The sequence below is a fragment of the Oreochromis niloticus genome, linkage group LG13, assembly GCF_001858045.2.
Source record: "Oreochromis niloticus isolate F11D_XX linkage group LG13, O_niloticus_UMD_NMBU, whole genome shotgun sequence".
Taxonomy (NCBI): Eukaryota; Metazoa; Chordata; class Actinopteri; order Cichliformes; family Cichlidae; genus Oreochromis; species Oreochromis niloticus.
In genome coordinates, this window is record NC_031978.2 from 21599335 (window position 1) to 21605400 (window position 6066).

Genomic DNA, 6066 nt, shown 5'->3' on the forward strand with positions numbered 1-6066 from the left:
AAAATTTATGGAATTATGAACACAGAAATGTACCATCAAATTTTGACTGGCCATGCAATACTATCTGGAAAGTGTCTGGTTGGCAGTGGGTTAATTTTTCAGCTTGTCAATGATCCCTAAAACATATTGACAGAGAATTGAACAGAAGACGACCAACATCCAATAAAAAAGCTTTGAGTGTCCTCCAAAAGGCCTGGAGAACTATACCTGAAGACTACTTAGTTTGGAAAGCTGAGGCTGTGTTGAAGAATAAAGGTGGTCATACTAAATATTGACTTGTTAGAACTATGTAAACTCTACTTTTGCCTCATATACTGTATTTCTGTGGCTCTTTGCATATGTTTCAGTGTTCCCATTTCCCATGTTACTAACTACAAAGAAATGAGTAGTGGCTCAAGACTTTTGCACAGTACTTTAGATGCCTGAATGTGACACTAAAATTAGTGAACTGGCAAAACGCTATCACTAAATGAATGAAAGCAATGGATTAAAGTGATCTATAAATGACTGAAACCCTAAAACTAATAAGTTAATAACTAACAGAGCTAAAAGGTGTTTAATTCCATAAAGAAATTTTAATTTATAGATGAAACATAAAGTGAAATGCAGATGGGAAAATAGTTGGCAAGCAAAAAGAGAAATAATCTGTTTAAGTTGAAGAAGTAATGAATAAATGATGTACATATCTGACATAGAAAGTGATAGACAGAAAAAAACAAACAACTAAATGTAAGCCTCATATGGGATGAAGAGATGAAAAGTTTGCCAGCAGTACAAATAAACAACAAATGTGGCCAAATTGACTTAAACAGTGACATCCACTATCACATCCACTTTTAGAAACTGTTTGAAACCAGTTCAGACGAGCACATTTTGAATATTTGAGTTCATCTGTCGACTGAAAAGAAGGTTGGAAGCCACTGATTGTGTCCTTCCACTCTTGCCTCTGCAGTATACATTAAGAGAGAGTGTGACCTGATGCCTGAGGGGCAGCATATACCCCGCCTGGTCTTTGGGTAAGCCTGGTTGGGAGGCTGCGAGCGGGCGCACGGCTGTAGTGCAGAGAAAGTGGTGCAGTGGCTCTCTGTGCCTGGCTGAGCACTGGGTAATGAAGCGTGGCAGAGGAGAGAGGAAAGGAGCGTGTCTGGAGGCTAGGCATGGCCCTCGTGTTCCTATGCAACCAGGGCGGATGGCTAGGTGATGCAGGACCGCCTCTGTTCTGCTTACTTGTCATGCTGCTGCCACGCTTTCTTTCGTGCAATCTGGATAGTTGTGCTTTTCTCCCTCTTTTCCCCATCCTCCTTCTTTTCCGACATGTAAATGTGCCACTGTCAAGCATCCTTCCCCAATTCCCCGTGGACGATATGCAAAATGGCTCACATCTAATAAAATAACATTAATTGTAGCAGATTCAAGTATCACCCTGCGATTTTAGTGAAACAATGTTTCTACAAATATTCAAGTGTTATGTGAAATAATTTTTTGTTTGTTCAAATTAGACTCCGTCAGTTTCTCCTCCTCCCTGTTTGCAAGACAGCCAGCTGCACTTGCCCTTTCAATCAAAGGTCTTTTGAGAACAGATGTGTTATTGTTTCAGAGGTGGTGTCTTTGCTGAGATACTCCCCAGAGGAAATGCCTTCTCTCACCCCAGCCTCCTCAGCCTCTATAACTTCATATTGTGCATCGATGATTCTGTGTCAGTTTTGTAACTGACTGGCTGTATGTTCAGACTGTACCCGCACTCTTGCCCAGTATTGGCTGGCATAAGCTCCAGCCCCCCCCCCCATAGTGTGAACAGGTATAGATTAACCTGCCCCTTCCTCAGAACACAACCAATGCCTTATTAAAACCTAGTTCATAATTTCCCATCAGACTTCCGCTTTTACTGACCAGTGTATGAATTGTTGTGTGAATGGTTGGGAATGAAATGAAAGAAATTCTGCATGTCAGTTTTCCCACTTCTCCCTATGCTACACTAGAAGTGTGAAGCAGTATTTTCATTTCCTGCACACCATCCTTTCATGGTGGGACGCCTGTCAGAAAGGATAATATTGATGAACTGGAAAGAGGGGACTGCTCTTCTACAGGACATTGGTTGGATGACTCTTAACCTCTTAGACTTGGAGAGAGCAGACGAGTCTGGGACGGAGTAAGGACTTGCAGCTGGAACTGAGTGTTAACAAATCATTTTGTAAGTGCTTTACACACTTTCTGTCCAGTGGTTAAAAAGTCAAGTAAAAAGAAAATTAAAAAAACAGGAAGCAGACAAGCACAAAACAGCAAGTGAATTGGTTCAATGAATGAGCTTCATCGAAAACCCCCCCAAAACAACAAAAAAAATTACAAAACAACAAAGGCAAAAATCTAATATGTTACCATCTATTGTGCAGTCACGTTTCCTGTGGGCAACAAGTGTGGATCTATTCTTAGCTGACGGCCCGGGCTTCAGCTCTTTCCGCTCCTGATTCTCATAGGTTGGACGGGACGAGGTGTGATTCAGTCATGCCAGGTCTGACTGTGTCAGCGTAGCCTGTGTCCAGCTGTAGAGACGGTGGGGCCCATCGACCATCTGTCCCCAACCAGCAGATAGAAGGCTCGGTCCCCAGAGCAGGGAGGAGGGGGCAGGGAGTGGGGGGTGCGTGCAGGATGAGGTCGGATGGGGGAATCAGCTTTGTGTTGCCATAAAGCTGTTTTTCCTCTCTCCTAGCAACGGGCTTCCATTTCCTTAGTTTTGGGCGGCGTGGTCCTGTTAGTTGGTGTGCACGGCCCCCTTGCTCACTCTCTCTCTCTGTCCTATTTATGGTAATGAGCCATCTGCCCTCTCTGTAACAGCCGCCCAAATAGATGGGAGGCTGGGGGGAAAGGGAGGTGTGTGAGGGTGGGTGGGTGGGGATCTCTGACAGACAGGAGTCTGAGACAAAGACGCTTATCCTGTTGTGTCTGCCTCTGCGCCTGCAGATGCCTTCAGAGGTGGAGTGAGAATCAAGACAACATGTTCAGCGTGTTTTCAAGAGAGGCTGTGATGTGAAGAAGAGAGGTTATTTGAAGCAAGGACTTAAACATAGACTAAGCATGTGCACCTTATTGAGAAAATGACACAGTGAGACAGAGAGAGTGCTACCACCTGCAGGCTGGTTAAGTTGTTCAACAAAAAGAGCATTTGTAAAACCAGCACAGGGATGACCTATATCTGATCACACATGCACACACTGTTGGCCCACGAGGTGAACATTGCACTAACCTACCTTTGCTGCAGGGTCCTATATGAATATGCCTCCACAACTTGGTGACACAGGAGAGTGGTGGGCACACCAGCCAGTATAGAGCTGCCCAGCATTCAATAGACCTCTGTTGCCACTGGATACTAGATTGGTTACCAAGCCAACACATGTGCCTCACTGTCCTATCTCCAGCAGATTAGTGTCAAAGAAGAACCAAAATCTTGACAGTTAGGCTCTCCATGACTCCGGCTTAGGTGAAGTCATCTTTCAGTCTATATTTTCTTAAAGGACCGCTGATCCCGTATGAAAAATTGAAGTACAAAAATGCACTAAATGACGATTATGTAAGACAGAGAGAAAAATGTTCCTTCTGGCCATAGCAACACTGAGTCCAAGCATTGTATCAACAGAAAACAACAGCAACTGCATAGTGAACACACAGGTAAACAGTTTGTCCTTTCAGACAAACTAATCAACTTAAGTGAGCCTTCAAGTTGCAGATAGCTGCAGATTTATCAATAAATTACACAAGAAGGAATTTACCACAGAAAGAACTTTCAGTAAATGGCACAACAGTTCAAATGTTCAAAACAAGAATCTCAGAGAGACTCCATTCATGCGGTCGATCACCAGTAAACTCATCAGACAGATGATAAACATGCAGAGAAGTCAGAGAGCACAGCAGCAAGCCTTCACAAGTGGTCCTGGTGCTAAGTCAACACGAAACCAGACAGATGCACAAACAAAAAATACAGATACTGTAAATGCGTCTGATTTGCAGGCATTCTGAGGATGCTGCCACCTCCAGTTGTAGGGCAGACCCAGTTTTGCAGCTCACTGTGACTCATTTTCTGTAGGTAGTTGATTAATCAGTGGAGCAGTATTCATTTAGAACAGCAGAAAAAATATGCTAATTAGAATGTTGTCACCTCAGGCACATATTGATATCCTACAAGCAAATGTTTACATAATCAACCCATTGAGCAGTGTGAAAAGACTATCAGAGAACATAATTCTTCTATATGACACAAACAACACCGTAGGCATGGTAGTGCTCTGAGGTAAAGTGCCTGAAAAGTAAATATATATACACATTTTCACAAACACCTGGGAAGTTTGTGGAAAAAAAGAAGAAAAAAATGTTAACAAGCAAAGCAGTGACAAAAAATGGAGACAAAAAGTAAGTGGACCATGGAGGCTTCCTGTGAGGCTAAATAGTGAATTCTCAAAGGTAGAGAAAATGAGACATCTAGTGGACAATCGAGCTACTGTGCAAGTTCATTCGCTACACTCACAACCAAGGTTATGAATTAAAAAAGCATTTTAGTTAATGTATAATATATAGATTTTTGGGGAAAAAATAGAAAAACAAAACGAACCTAAACTATTTTGTGAAAATGGAATTAAAATAGAAAAAAAAAGCCTCAGTTCTAGTATCTGTTAGTTTGGTAAAAATGTTAGTACAGTATGCCTGACGAGGCATTCATGAACGTGTTTATTTAGACTCCCGATGTCTACAACTATTGCTATTGCATCCACTGTTCATATCCCACCAAAAGACTGAAATAGGATTCAGAGCTGGGCTTTGACTCAAGCAATTCCATAATCCCTGATTCCTGTGTTTCAAGGCTCCTTGCTGGATTTTCCTGTGGGTATAGGATCATAACTCACTACAGCTTTTTGGGCAGATGGCCTCACAATTCATGACTCACTGACCCTCAGGTAGCAAAGCGCAGCCACTCTATAGCCACTCTAGCCAACCATGGCTAAGCACCATGTGGACACCTGCATTTTGACAGCTTCATATACAGCCTGGGGTTAAATTTTAGAGATCTTAAATGAATGTGCTAGATAAATACATGCATAATTTTTGTGTCTTTAAACTGTCTGCCAAATTTACATTTCATTTTACATTTCAATTAGATGCAGATTTCATGTCAACTAAAAGGTGAAAGATAAAAAAAGAGCAGAGTGCGAAATCAATTATTAGCAAATCTTACACTTTGATTTTTGAGTTATTTAAATGAAAAAAACATTCAATGCATTGCTTTGTCAAATGTGTTATAGACAAAAGTTGTGTCAAAGGAGACGTTAATGAGATACTGCACATTTGAATTAAAAAAGTTCTTCAAAGGTTTTAGTTTATTCACCGAAAACATGACGTTTGAGCATGATAGTGGATTTTCAGGCCAGAGAAGTCCAGTATTGCAGTTCCACAGACATTTAAAAGGTCCACACGTAACACAGCTGAGAGGAGCTGCGCTAAGCTGCACAACTGACAGGCACAATAACAGAGAAAGGGAAACCTTTATTTTGATTAAAAACATTTTATTTTCTCTCTGTATTGCTACAAATATGAAGCCCTTCTCTCGGGATCAGCATCAAACCAAGTCCTGTACTAGCAAACATAAAACACTCTTTAAGAGTAGCATATGAAAGACTGTGAATGACTTAAAGGAGCATGTTGCAGCCTTACTTGATATGAATCAAATTACACAAATCCCAGCAGAAACCCATCTTTTCAAACCACTGAATCAAATCAAAATGATCGTTGCTTTGTTAATATGAGTGATGGTGAGAATAATGATGTTGAAAAACTATGGATTGCTCCTTTAATCAGTACACATTAAAATGTTTATTCACTATAATTTATACTGTACTTAGAAAATGTAATAGTGTTTAGATCAGTTACGTTACTCCCTTCTAAATCTGAATCCTATGCTTTCATGTAATTGTGATGTAATTGCACTTTTTCATATTTTACTATGTAACTGCAGAACAATAATAATAATTTAATGATTATTGATAATAATTTTTTTGCCAGTGAGCTACGCATATGACAAAG